This window comes from Neodiprion virginianus, chromosome 2 (assembly GCF_021901495.1).
Source record: "Neodiprion virginianus isolate iyNeoVirg1 chromosome 2, iyNeoVirg1.1, whole genome shotgun sequence".
Classification (NCBI taxonomy): Eukaryota; Metazoa; Arthropoda; class Insecta; order Hymenoptera; family Diprionidae; genus Neodiprion; species Neodiprion virginianus.
In genome coordinates, this window is record NC_060878.1 from 1,795,683 (window position 1) to 1,810,138 (window position 14,456).

Genomic DNA, 14,456 nt, shown 5'->3' on the forward strand with positions numbered 1-14,456 from the left:
GTCTTAAAAAAAAAAACGCAAGGTCCTTCTTATATATCATTACGATCATATGATCAGAATCAATTAGTTGAATTCATTTTCCTCCGTCTTGCGACTTGACGATAAAAGATATCCACATTTATATGTATAACAAATTCTTTGAATATTTATTTTTTTTTTCACAAACTTCCGATCTTATCACGCGTTCCAACTTAGAAACACGAACAGTCTTCGCTGCACCGTCATTCACTTCATACCTTATCGTTGTCCTACACGTGACATTTCCCGGATCGTACGGATCCAGAAAATTTTCCGTCAATTCCTCGTCAGATTTGACCGAGCTACAGGACAACGGAAGAGATACGACATTTGTTTTGGCTTAGGAAGATCTTTCGGTTACCTACCTGCTGAGCCGGAGACGGTCTTTCTTCAAATACAGCCATCGTTGTGTTGGCAAGGACCTTCGAGGAGCACGCGCATCTGGAACGACTTACCACCGTTGAGGCTCCAGCAATATCCTTGCATTCTCTGCCCGAGCAAATCCTCGTGTCTTTTATCGCGCCCGCCCCGTAAGCGTTTAGGTAGATCCATTTTCGCGCGAAAATATGAAGTTTTTCCAAACACGTGTCCACTCGTTTTTACTGTTTCTTTATCTTCTTTTCTAGAAGCAAACCGCGAAATCGACGTTTTACCCGACAAAGCAACAGTTGTGTCGTGTCAACTTACCTGTAAAGAAATCGCGTCCCCGATGTTACAACAGCTTTAAATGTACAAAAATTTACATACCTGTTCTGTTTATTCGAAATTCTTATGTTTATTCGAGTGAATAATTTCTCCGGCTTCCTACGCGACGAATAGAAGAACCCAGGCTCTAGATCAGCCCGAGATTAAAGTGCTACGGTGAGATTAAATAACGCCACCAGCTAATCTAGTGAGATAAAGATTGTCAGAGACTACAAGGCGCTCGGTTTTTCCTCAAAGGATTAACTTCTTCCGGTTTCGGATGCCTAAGTAGGTACGTACCTACCCAATACTTTCACTACGGTCAAGTCAATTTTCAAACCTCGTCAACGAAATGAGCTCAAGATTTTCATACAACTTACAACTTTGAAGGGTACATTCTTCCTTGCGGTGAAATTTCTTGAAACTGGGTATAATGGGATCTGATCTGAGAAATTTAACAAAATTCACAATGGCGGATCTAATTTGAGCGAATAGGATCAATTTTTATAGTTTCAATCCACCATATTGGATCCGTCGTCTTGAATTTTGAAATTCTGACGTCGGATTCGTTTTCAGCGACCCTGAAAACCCCCGAGTAACAAATTTCAAGCGAATCGGATCAATTTTTATAGTTTCAGTCAGTCATATTGGATCCGATGTTTGAAATTTCGAAATTTTGACGGCGTACTCGTTTTTAGCGACCCTGAAAACCCGAGACTACCGAATTCCTCTTTTCTAGTCCCCACAACCTTTCATTGACATCTTAGAAGTCCAATTCGACAAAAAAAAATGCCATCGATATTTCAAAAATTGAAAATGAATCTCGAATACCCGATTCAAAAAAGGTGTCTCATATATGTCTGACTCGTAACGCCTTTCCGAAATCGACTGCACGAGGTGTTGACTTTGACATACTTTCATTGCGTGATAAAAATCTGAAACTTTCAATTCAAAATCGACAAAATTTTTTTCTTTCCCGTGCATGTGATATGTGCAAAAGTGTGAAGCGAAGAAAAAAAGAAAACGGGAACGTTTGTATCAGTGCGTCGGTATTCTAAAATTGGCCGTAAAAGTTTTAGAAGTGCAGGAAACCGGTTTGGTACCGCCGATTGTGACATCAAAGGCGACGCGACAACAGATATACGTAAACCGTTGCCGAACGTCAAATGGCAAACGTTGCGGATCCGACAGTGCCGTGCGATGGATGATGATGATCGTCAAAAGCGTGAAGACGGACGTGCGTAAGCAGCCATTTAGCGGGAAATCCTTGCTAATTTTAATCGACCCCTAGTTATAGAGTTGCAGCCGCGTATTACGCGGAATTTAACGCTCGCTGTTAAAAATTTCTGCATGCATGGAACTTGCTACACTTTATTGAATGTTATATTCGGATACGGGACGTTTAATATTCCGTTTTATTATTTATTCAATTTAAAAATATAATAAATTTGCTACGTAATTTAGTAAATTCGAATCACTTTTTTTTGGGGGGGGGGGATTTTCATATAAATTTTAGTAAAATCAAACATTTTTATCGTAAATTTAAGGAAAATACATACTAATTTACGTCGATACAACGAATTATCAAATTTACTACCTGATTTTGTAATTCGACAACTATTTTATACAGTAAATTTGTTTGTAAATTCACAATCATTGTCAACAGTGCTGGGCATCGTGTACCCCCTGATTTTATCATTACACATCATCATTATTGCATCATTATATTTGTGTCAATAATGCATGAGCTGTAAGGATGTAAAAAAAGAAATTGAAAAAAAGATAATAATTTACGGTAGTTTTCGATATTTCAAACTAACCTGAATTGAAATTTGGTCAATGGTTCTGTCAAGCATCGAGTAACAAGAAGTCAGTACTGATAGTTACTCTTTCGAACAATTATATAACCTGTATAGAGAGGCGGCATTTTTCCCTTGAAATTCAATATTTTTTATAGTTACAATTTTTTTCATACAAATAGTCAATACTTCCGATTTAGTTTCCGAGTTACCTGCTAACGCCAAAAGAAGTAAGGTCGTTTCTCAAAAGTTTAAAACCGTAATGGAACAGTATGAAATGTCTACCGGTATAACAGATAGAACCAATGTATAATAGGTCTGTATATTTCGTCGTCGTTTCGATATACATACATCCATAGCATTAAATCGTCGGTGAATATGTAGTTAGGTATGTATATATCTATGTATATGTATAACGTAGACGCTATCTATCTATCCTGTATAAAATTTGGTTTGGTTTGATGCCATGGTCCGTCGCCCCGCGGGTGTTTTGACAAAAAACAAAGAAACCCGGTACTTCTTCCCCAGCAGCCAGCGACTCTTTTATCAATACTCCGTCCTCTCTCTCTCTCTCCCTCCCTCTCTTTCTCTTTCTCGCTTTTACTCTCCTTCTCTGTCTCATTCTTCTCGTTGTGGTGCCGCAGCGTCGTCACCTTCTTTCGTTTCCCGTCCCTCCTCCTCCTCCCCCCCCCCCACACACACCTTTCTTCCCGCCCTTCTTCGTATCTATCTACCAACTTCGTGCACAACTATAATGTGCGAGATGCATCCCTTTCGGTTAGTTTCCGCCTCCTCGTCGCTGACAGCGACCCAGTAATTAAGAGGGTTCCTTCAACCTTCTCCTTCTATCATCTTCTTCTATCCTTCTCTCCTTTGTATGTATGTACATATAGGTTATGTATCCCGTATCTTGTACATTCCTCGGCAGCCACCGGCGCTGTAGGGAATTGGAAAAGGCGAGCTGGCGACGACGAGTTGGCACGGTAACCATGGAGACGGTCGCCAAGTAGAATGGCCGAATACAGAAACGCCGAAGCTCTGCAGGCGCGATAGGGTGAAAACTCTCAGCGTGTCCACGATTTGGGCTTTCCCAAATTGAGAAAATCGGAGGAGATTCGACGAACGATTCTCCTGGCGAACCCTTCTCCCGTATAATCATGTGTATATATGTATGACGTATGCGTATGAAATGGATATGCAAAGTCGATTCTCTCAGTAGCGACCGTCGTCCGGGTGTAGGGGAGGATACTTCTAAGAATTAGCATATCCCCAACAACGAGCAAAACGTGCATTTATGGCTCTTTGAACCGAGACTCTCGTTATAGAACCGCCAAAAGTCCATACTGCTATAACGCTATCTTCTTCCAACATTATTACTCTTGTCACTGGCCTTATTGCGCGAGTATTTGGAAAGATTGAGGCTACGCTTTGTTGAACTAAAGTAGTGGGAGATACTGCTGAGGTCTCTTGAGGGGAAGCGGCCCTATTGAGAGATTCGAGTGTGTAAATGGATAACGTTCCTGTACGAGTCAACATGATGCGGCAGTTCAACACCGAGCTCTGGCAATAAGGAAGTGGCCCGCTGGTTGGAAAAACACAAGGTACGTCGCTAATATAGGAGGCTGTGAAAACAGGAGTCGTTCCTCTCTTTCTTACACCGCAGCCCAGCCCCCTCCTCTTCGTCACCCTCTCTCCCTCTCTCTCTCTCTCTCTCTCTCTTTCTCTCTCTTTCTCGTTCTCGTCTTCCCGTTTCAGGGGAATTTTCAAAAGTTCGAGGTGCCAGTCGAGTCGACGAGCCATGACGTTCGACCAGACAGCGTGGCACCAACCCCGACTTGGGACCCCCGCGGGGGCCCCTAATTAACGGACCGACGAAAGCCCGATACTAATAGTAATACCACTACCGCTCTACTCCACGTCCAAGTGGTGTGATGGCACGCATAGTCCGCATCCAGGGTTGAATACTATGGGCATTAACGGTACCTACCTCATTATACGAGTTCATAGAGCAGGTATTGAAAGCAATAGATCAGTACGTAGCTTGAAGGGAAGGTGCAGAGGCGATGGGATCAGTGCTCGATCCAAGGCCAACTTTACCATCGTACCTACACGATATTGCGTTCACTTGGAGGTGGAAGATGGTAGCCCTGCTGCTGTCAGATTTTGATGCCCAGTATACGTATACGTGTAATGAGTGAGTGGATCAAGGAGCGAAGGCACAGGGACCCGAACCTCGTCATGTGGTTGAGTGTGTCGAAGCAGACTATACGCTGTGCGCGTAGTTTGGCGAGCGAGTTGATGTTGGGTGCCTGTTGGGAGAGGCAGGCAGATTGATGTATAATGAATGTAAGGAGGACCAGGCGGGATGTAGAAAAAATATATCCTTCAAGAAGTCTTTTTGTGTGTAACGAGAGTGCCCAGTCACGGCCGTCCGTCACACGCGGACCGCCATCTTGAATTCGACTCCGTCGATTCTCTGCTTCGAAGGAGAAATACACAAGCCTGCAGGAACAGTTATAGCTGGTACCGTCCAGTCGGAGTCTAATCGTAATCTATCCACTATCGAAAGAACTCCTGCCTGGCAACGTGTCACTTTTCATTTAGTCTAGATTGAAAAATCTAGCCACGAGTTCGAATCGACATACCAGTTTTACAGATTGTGTCAAAATTTCAAGTCGATCGGATAAAAATTTACCGAGGAATCTGCGCCACCGGATTGAAAACGTGGTCGTTCGCCACTTATGTGCGCCATGCCGCCATTTCACTTATGATTTAAATGAAAAAATTCTAAAACGTTCTTGAAACTATAAGTAATCCCCTAAAGCCCTGGAGCTCAAATTTTTCCAAGTATTTTCATTTTTAAAACTAGGTGTGATCTTAGACCACCCAAGTTGTACCCCCCAAATGGTTGTATTGTGGCGACGAAATAATGTTTGGGAAGAACCTTGGGTGTTAAGCCAAGGAGTTGATCGGTCGGAAGTTGCCGGAATCTGAATTTGGAATTACTACAATCGGTGCGGGATATTCAATGACGGGTGTAAGCCGAAAGGGCTCGAGGATTTTAGGTTTTGAGTTTTGACACGAGGTGATCGTAAGCTGGTGGATAAGCCCTTAAACGGCTCCACGACTTCGGACACGGGTTTTCCAGAAGCTGCAGACGGTTGCAGAAACGTTGAGTTCGCAATTCGCGTACCTTACGGTCAACCTGGACTTCTTCCTGCTTATTCTAACGCTAATGCTAATCCGAATGGATAATCTCACTACCAGTAATTCCTATGTACACAGAACTTTCTCACTATTATACGCTTGCGCATAACGACGTTAATTCCATTCTTCTGCAGCATTGGTTTCTTATCGTAATCCGTACTAATTATAATACCTGTAACGAAAAACAGACCTCGCAATATACCTATATGTTTTTCTAATTTTTCCGTAAAATTATATTCGTGCGTCAGACCAATGTCTAGTGCAAAAAACATGTAAAATATATAAAAACAACTGGTTCAATATCGATGGAAATTTTTTCCGTCTATGTTGATCACGCTGACGACGAAGTGACGACGAGGTGCTACTTTTGAGGAATTGGAAAAAAAAACATTGTTTTTCTTCACGCGAATGTAAAGAACGTTCCATGATCCGAATCTTCGACTTTGGAGTCAAGATGTTTGTACGAAATAGGTGCGTGAAAATTAAATTGTTACTCTTAACTTGACGTTATAAAATTGGCTATAACTTTCTTCGATTGAATAGCTTGGTTATTATTGCTAATTTATTACCTTCTTTCTAAATTTACCGAGGAACCCTGTGGGTGATTGTAGTAATTATACTAGGTATGTAGATACAATATATCTCTACCTGAGTGAGAGAATTTGTACGTGCAGTATAACAGCCGGTGACAAATAACTGTATTTAGTTATTATAGCTGGTGCAAGAATTGAAAACAAGTGGGAGGCTTGTTTACGGAGGCTTGCGTATATTTGGAGAAGGAACTTTCGCATCGCTTAGCCAGGCTGCAGGTATATATAGGTTGTATTATATACCGTATATGTCTTGTTAAAGTTAAAAAGCTTGGTAAACGAAAAAGTTTTTTCCGATGTTGGAGGAATACCTTCAATTGTCGATCGGGTATATCCATAAAATAACAACATGCCGTTGTACGAGTGTTTTAACATAATGAACACAACCTGCTGTTATAAAAGTAGGCAAAACATACCACCAGCACGGTGTACGTACATACCTACATACAATTGTATATACAAGTTTAGCGATCGCGTCTATGATCACTTCAATCACGTTCCGATCGGTGTCTGTATTAATGAACGATGAACTATTTATTTCTCTCTCTCTCTCTCTCTCTCTCTCTCTCTCTCTCTCTATCTCTCTCTCTCTCTATCTCTCCCCCTCCATCTTTCTTCATTTCTTTCTTTTTATGCAACAAAAATTCTCACCAACTCGCCTCTAACAACGACTTCTTTATACCCACTATATATAAGGTGGTACGTGTAACTTGATAGAGATCTGTACTACGGCATAACTGTCAGTCAAATCTTCAGCAGGCTAGAGAAGAAAGAAAAGAGAGAAAAAAAAAGAAGAGAGATCGGACCTTTGGACTTCTTTAAAAACTGTAAAACATCCAGCAGTCAGGAACCTGCGTGTTGCTGTCCCATTGAGGATACGATACGATTCTATTTGTTGAAAAAAAAAAAAAAAAAAACTAACAACAAAACCTGACGCACCCCACCTTACAGCAAATCGATTGTTTATTTGAAAGAAATATTCCCTGGGGTTGAACTCATCTTCTTAAAAGGTCATGCAGTGAATGTTGTAAGGGATTGCTTTTGAAACACTTCTCCACATGCTGATGTGTTGCGACCGAAACACATATTTTTTTTAATTTTTTTTTTTCTCCCTACTTTTCCCGACAGCTCAGTTTTGTGAAAACCTACTCAATTAGTAATGTTTCTTTATATAAATTAGGTTTACAATCACGTCACGTATCTGTATTCTTATGTTTTTTTGAACCTCCATTCAATTTCCTTCGAGAAATATCATTCATGTATTTTATATCTGCAAGAAACGTGATGTCACGTGTGTTCAACCAACCGTCACGGAGGAGACGTACTTCCAGCGCCACAGAAAAAAAAACCAACCGTAGAAGAAAAAAAAAGAAAAAAAAACGAACCAAGCAGGTCAAAAAGTCGGTGAGATCTTTTGGCCGAAGAAAAAAATTTTTGCCCTTTGTCTTCAACACCGGGGTGAATACTGGACTCCCCTTATTCTCGGTTGGGGTTCTTTGTTTGAGGATAACTCAGCATCCGCTTCCGGTCCCTTACCTTTCCTACACTACTCTGTATACTCGTACACAACTGCACCAACGTTCGCACATCCAAGCACGCTTGCCTCGGTGTACGTGCAGTGTATAGATTTTTGTGGGAGGCACAGGCCTGTGTTATACGCACACTGGCACCATTGTCGGCCTAGACACGTGTCTCGGCTCAAGTGTTCTTCTATGCCTTGTACGTTAATATAAGATATATGTATATTTATATGTATATGGATGTACGTCTATTCGTATGTTGGTATGCTTGCATTGTTTACTAATTCGCCCCAAAAGACCCCGCAGGATCCTTATGGGATTTGGCTCCCGGTTCGGATTGACTGGATTTTCAGTATGTAGTATACTACATGTCCTCCAAATTCGCAAATTTCTCATGGACACAAGTCCCTGAAACTGAGATACTACTGATTTTTGGGACTTGTCTCCATGAGAACTTTTCCAATCCGGATGATGTGTATTATACCGCATACTGAAAATCCAACCAATTCGACCGAGAGCCAATTTCCATAAGTATTCGGTGGGGTCTTTTCTCATATTTTGTCAACATCTCGGTTAATCAAAGCCTAATCTATCACATCCTGTTCTTCTGGTCTTTGTAGTACCAACACCTTACAAGTGATCGGGTTTTACACAAACCTTGCACATGACCATAAGTTCGTGTGATACGTGAACATACATTATCTAGGTAATGTGCTACAGGATGTACTTGCCTCTTAAATCAAAATCGAGTAATCAAGTTTTGCGTGCAAGATGAAAGTTCTTTGGATCGTGAGACCGTCGCCCAGCCCACGACTAAGTGCGATGAACCTACAGGGTTGTACTTTGACCTGAAACAGGGCTTCCGATTCATAGTATGCAAATCTTCGCTACGTGCCGGAGTTACGTACCGGTGGGTACAGGACCTTGTAGACCACTGCAACCACCAGAATGTAAGTGGTTACAAAATCGTACATGCACAGTTGATCCACCAGCAGTCTGCAGAGCTCTTACCTGAGACTGCAGTGTAAGAAGCCGAGGCGTGGCTAAGATTTTAATAAACGAGTAAATAATTTTGGTCACGTTTCGTGCCGCGCGTCGATGGGTTCGGGTCGCGTTGCGTCCTGTCCGAACCTCTCGTTGAGGATCCTGGGGTCACTCTTCAAACAGGATTATATTAAGCTATTTCATACCGAAGAATGGAATCAAACGCTGGGCTCAAAGGTGTTTTGGTAGGTGGTGTGAACTCACTTTGGTTCACCGACTCGCTACGCTCTCTTTCACCAGTCCATCTCAGTCCTGACCTTTACGAGTTGACAGGTGAATGAGGAGGCCCCTGTTCGAGCAGGAAACCGGGAGGCAGCAGATCATTGCTGCTGTTTCAACCGATCCGCACAGAAACTACGCACTTTTTTCCCACGTCCCTTGGGCCTACTTTGCCTCCTTCACGCTGCCGGAGTCCAAGTATGTGTACTTATTCTTGTTGCACTTGTTTTTTAACAGTGCTGCCGGAATTTTGTTTATAGTAGTGCTAGTCACCATAAAAAAAGCAAACTACTTTTTACACGTTAAACTTGGCGATGAATTTTTAAAGTTGTATCATCGCCCGGCACAGAGGTTTCAAAATTTGAAAAGCTCTATTCAAATTTTAGTATACCTTTTTTTGGATTCGTATAGTAAAATTGTACAGTTATAAAAAAAAAAGATGACTTATTGATTTTTCTTTCACCTGCCGGAATAATGAAATTCTTGTAGAAATATTATCCACTGGTCAGTTAAAAAGTTGAAAAATTCGTAGGTGCCAATTCAGTCGTCACCGAGACTTTGGTTAAAATTTTGAATTGAGTTATATAACAAAGTTTAATTTTCTATCAGCAATCAGAAAGTACACGATGAGATAAGTGTACCAGTTATTGAGCCTGTCCCAATTTGTAGCGTCCAACCCTCTAGCAATTGGTTTTAGTCATCGAGAAATTCACAATTTGTGCCGTAAATTTATAATTTTGTAAAATGAAAGGGTCAATAATTGGATTCAAACGTGTCACTCACATTAGTACCTAAGATGAAAAAAATCTACATACATATTATACATGTAGATATACTGTATATGTATAAGGGAGAAGAGATACGGTGGGCCTATTTTGAGCTCGAGGTGTGAGCCGCGTCACGTCGAACGTTCCGCGACTCTTGCCGCGGCATCAAGTCCGTATAGCCGGTTCCGCGGTTTGTCCGAAGCTTAAGTGAGATTCCACCAAGTTTCACTCACGGTCCTCCTTCTGACTGCGCACCCAGAGAGCAGTGTAAGAACGGCGACACGGACCATGCGGTGGCTCGAAATACCGGCACTTTCTCTGTCTCTCTGGGTCCTTTTTCCTGCGGTGGTGGTCGCGTATCCTTCAGCCTCCGCGTCGCCGTGGTGGTCGGTCGATCGAACGTTTAAGCCGCGGGTTGATCTGCTGCAATGGGGACAGAGCTGTTGGTAGGTATAAGGAGGAACGTCTATAAGCTCTGTATGTCGTTTGTCGAATTATTTTAGCGCCCGATATTTCCATCCATCTGTCTCTACGCACTACGACGCCTCATCTCCTCCTTTCCACCACCCTCCCCCTATTTCACGTCCGCTATAGTCGAGTCGAGACCCGGCTACGCGCCAAAGTCAACAGAGCTAGGAACCCGTCGTCTCCGGCTTCACCATCTCGCTCATCCGCACGCTTTTTAGTACAAGGTATACCTCTACCTCATACCGGTTCCTGCAGGGTATGACGTCCATCTCGCTTTAACACATGAGGCCGGTATGAGGTGAATTCGTGATGCACGTTCACTAACGTTATGTACCTCGTATACTTCATGCAGAGATTGCGAAAGTGTAACGGTAATTGAATTACGACCTATCGACGAACTTCAAAGAAGAAACCAATTTCACTTTACCAAACACAGTGACGATCGTATGATCCGGAAGCTTATTCGTGGTATAGTTTTTCTTTACAATTACTTGGAGACCGTCTTATCGAGTTTCGGTTAGACCGGATTATCGGGGTCTCTGGATAACCTCGAGGGACCCATGAACTGGCCAGACAGCCTGGCACCACTTACTACCGCTTGTTAGGGAGGTAAAAGAGGTCCTAGAAATGCCGAGAAGGATTCCTCGCGTGTCTAGTTCGTTTTTTGAAAGAATCACCTTGTCGAGAAGGTATCCCTTTCCGCAGCTACGAAGGTGAATTTTTGGACGGCAACAAGAAGCGTGGAATTTCGAGTGAACCTTGGTTCTAAACTCAGGCTTACGGCACGTCCTTTCAGATCCTTGAGGACGTCTTGCACTGATGTTGCCAGACAGCTTGGCACCAGTTGAGTCGCGAGGGTCTAGCAGGATGTATCGTGCTGAGCGATGAGAGATCCTTTCGAGAAATGTGGAAACTCTATATAGCATGCTCTCAGAAATCTAAAGGAAACCGAGCCCAGTACCCACCCACCCATCATACTCTGATTGTTGAGGATCATGAGAACTAACGGACTTTGGACTTTCCCGTTTTGAGAGGGCAAAGGCAACGAGTTCGATTTGAACTCTTCCACTTCGAGGTGAGTCACTCTTCGCCGCGGTCCCATCTTCGGAATTCCATCCTCTGCCGTTGGTTTTGAGATGAATGAAGTAGAAATTCTTCTGGTCATCTTCGTGGGGCCAACAGGCTCCACAGAATACCTAGTTAGTTGACAACCTGCTGCATCATTTTCATCCCGGGAGCATCTCGACTCCCTTCTCTTGAGAATAATGCCCGATGAATGATCCCGAGCGTTCGCTCGTTCATCTGTTCGTTCATTCGCTTGCTCGTCAAACGCTCACAATCAACAAGTGAATAAAATAAAACAGGATAATATGGCACGGGGATGAGGATAAAGAACGAGAACGATCCTTCGGGCTCGCTTATGGATGTCGGTTATTCAAAATTCAAAATTCTATTCTGGAACGAATCATTGTCTCTGTCACGTTCGGTTCAGTCGCTGGATTACCACCGTGACTTTTATCCTGCACTTTTTACACCGTTGCATGGATTCGATGAGAGCCGATTGATCATTGACGAAAATTGAGACCTGCTATATTGAATTTCCGCCGCATCGATCATTCTCTCAGCAATACCTGCCAGAGAGAGCTTTATGGGAAATATATACCGCCTTCGAATATGTCACGTAGGATTCCGCTACGTCTTCGGCTTTCCTTGATGTCCAAAGCATAATCTGTGCATATATGATGCCCGGTGGAGACAGTAAATCACGTAGGATACTGGATCCACCTATATTCCACGCTTGCCCAAACACGACGACACGTCGTCCTTGGCCCCCCGAGACCCTGTCGAAAGTCAGAAAAATATTAGGATTATACATACATGCGTGTGTGATTCGGTGGTGAAAAGACCAAAGCCCCAACGAAAGAGAACGAGAAAGAAGAGGCCTGTTTTACTCGTCAGAACAAATTTTCGGGGTGCTAATGGGGAACGGAAGGGACTCTCGGACACGCCCTTTCGCTTATAGCTCTCAGTCTACCGCTTTCCGGCTCTCTCGCTCTTTCATCTGACTTTTAAGTTTTCCTTTCATCCAACCCACTCTACTAGTTTCATTGACGTTTTCGTTCATTACTCCATGGTTTACACGCATTGTATCGCTTCCAGTATTAGTTCTTATGGTAATATATGCTAGGCTTATGGCCACGCGCCTAACTCTGAAACATTAACAAACGCATCAATGCCCATCGACATACCTCTCATCTCATCTTCTCCATGCGTGTGAGTCTAATCGTCAGTGAAATTAGTTTAGTTTGATTTAGTTTATTTCATCCATGGTATCCATTTGTTCGAGATTTTCCGTTTCGCGTGTGTCTGTGTGTCGAGTTTTCTGATTCTGTTTTTCTATTTTGCTATCATCTCAGTTTTACCTTCTTCCTTTATTGCGTTGTTCTTCCAAGATGTGCATTTTCATGCTTCTCCGTGGAGTGTTCTCATTTTTGCTCTATCGATTCGCTTAGTTTTATTCGAATGTCAGTCCTTCCTAGCGTGGTTTGATCAGTAGCAGTTAGTAATTTCTATTTCAGTTTTCTGTTCCATTAGTAGTTTCTTCCTCTATTCATTACCCAATTCTTGAGCCCTCGTTTAAAGAGTTCGACAGACTTGTGTCGCATTGCTTCCGTTGAGTCATTACACATACACCTTTTACCGCAATGTTTTTTCCTGTCTTTGTCCTCTGATTGTGTTAGCTCTGCAATGTTTGAGCTTTCTGTGTTCTTTCGTGCGTGTCGTATTGTTCTTTGTACGACTTCACAGGGACGTCTATTTTAGTCTTACCATGATGTTCGTTAGAAATGTTTGTCGTATGTCCGGGATGTTAGAACTGGTCATTCGGATAGTCTCGTACACTGTTGGTAGCTTTTCACCCCGGTGTTTCGGGACCTTGACAGTCTATGCGTGCGTGATTAACTAATGCGAAAAGGAGAAGCTATCCATTCTCCAATAGTGATAGTGCAGGGTGGCGCGGTAACCGCCTCGGCTAATTTTCCACGGTCAATTTGTCGCTTCCTCAGAGAACTGAACCCTGGGGTATAGCAGGAGCCGCTTTCCTTTGCTCTTCGATCTTGGCACTCGCCTCAGAGATTTTTTTCTAATCTTTCTCAAGGCACTCACTTATTTTCTTTCTATCTTGCGGCTCTGTTCTATATCTTTTTGCCTCGCTGCAGCACCATCAAACAGTTGAACGCTACCGAAGACTAATGTGTCGGTCTGAGCCCCACACCGCTCGTTTTTCTAACAACTATAATGCCTCCACCGCTCATCCCCATCGCCGACTTCTTCGCGCATTACATATCCACTCCGGGATGGGTGGGTATCACCTACCAAGGACTCGAGTGACTTATCGCGCTAAGAAGAATTCCCGACTTTACAAAGTCCTTTAAGGTTCGCTCCTCACCCTCGTCCCCAAAACTTGTCGAAAGCCAACGGATATTTTTAACTTCTCGATGAGACTTTTTTTCCTCGCTTTTTCCAAAATTACAAGTCTATACTTTTCACGTTTACATCCAATGCTGACGTGCAACCAATTTTGCGTCAAAGCGATGCTGTCAATTTGTCAGACGAATATATCTTTAAATGGCGCGAAAACAGTTCTTTAGATTTCTTACTTAAATATCACCACAATAATTCTTCGGATGTCATAATCGCGTGACAATAAGTCTTCATATTTATCATTTTCAAGATGGATGTTTCATGGCCTTGAAACTCAATGAATACAGGAATACGTAATGTATTGCATTTTTTTCATTTTATAACATCGACACATTTCCTAGAAATATATGAAGATAATTATCGAATGAGGTAACACAGACAGATTTATATCCTACAAGCTAAATTGCAAGCATAAAGATGTTCATTCGTTTTTAATATTTAGGACCATCAATATGTCAAATTAAGTTCGCTTGAAAATTGCAGACGGTATCTAATTGGTGCATATATTCTCAGGAATCTCACTCTTTAATCTGTTGTTTCGATTTCACAGACTTCATATTTAGAGATATCGCTATCTGTAGTCTTGAGATTTCGTCAGAGACCTTCAGATTTTCTTTAAATTCCGGCGCAAACGACAATATTTCTTAACGAGAAAAA

The 14,456-nt window shown here is 42.5% G+C and overlaps 1 protein-coding gene across 1 annotated transcript in view; it reads left to right on the forward strand.

Annotated features, from left to right (window-relative positions):
- The window catches only part of LOC124298662 (uncharacterized), a 148,972-nt gene that overhangs the window by 70,071 nt on the left and 64,445 nt on the right, over positions 1-14,456 (forward strand). The gene's annotated exons all lie outside the window — the stretch shown is intronic.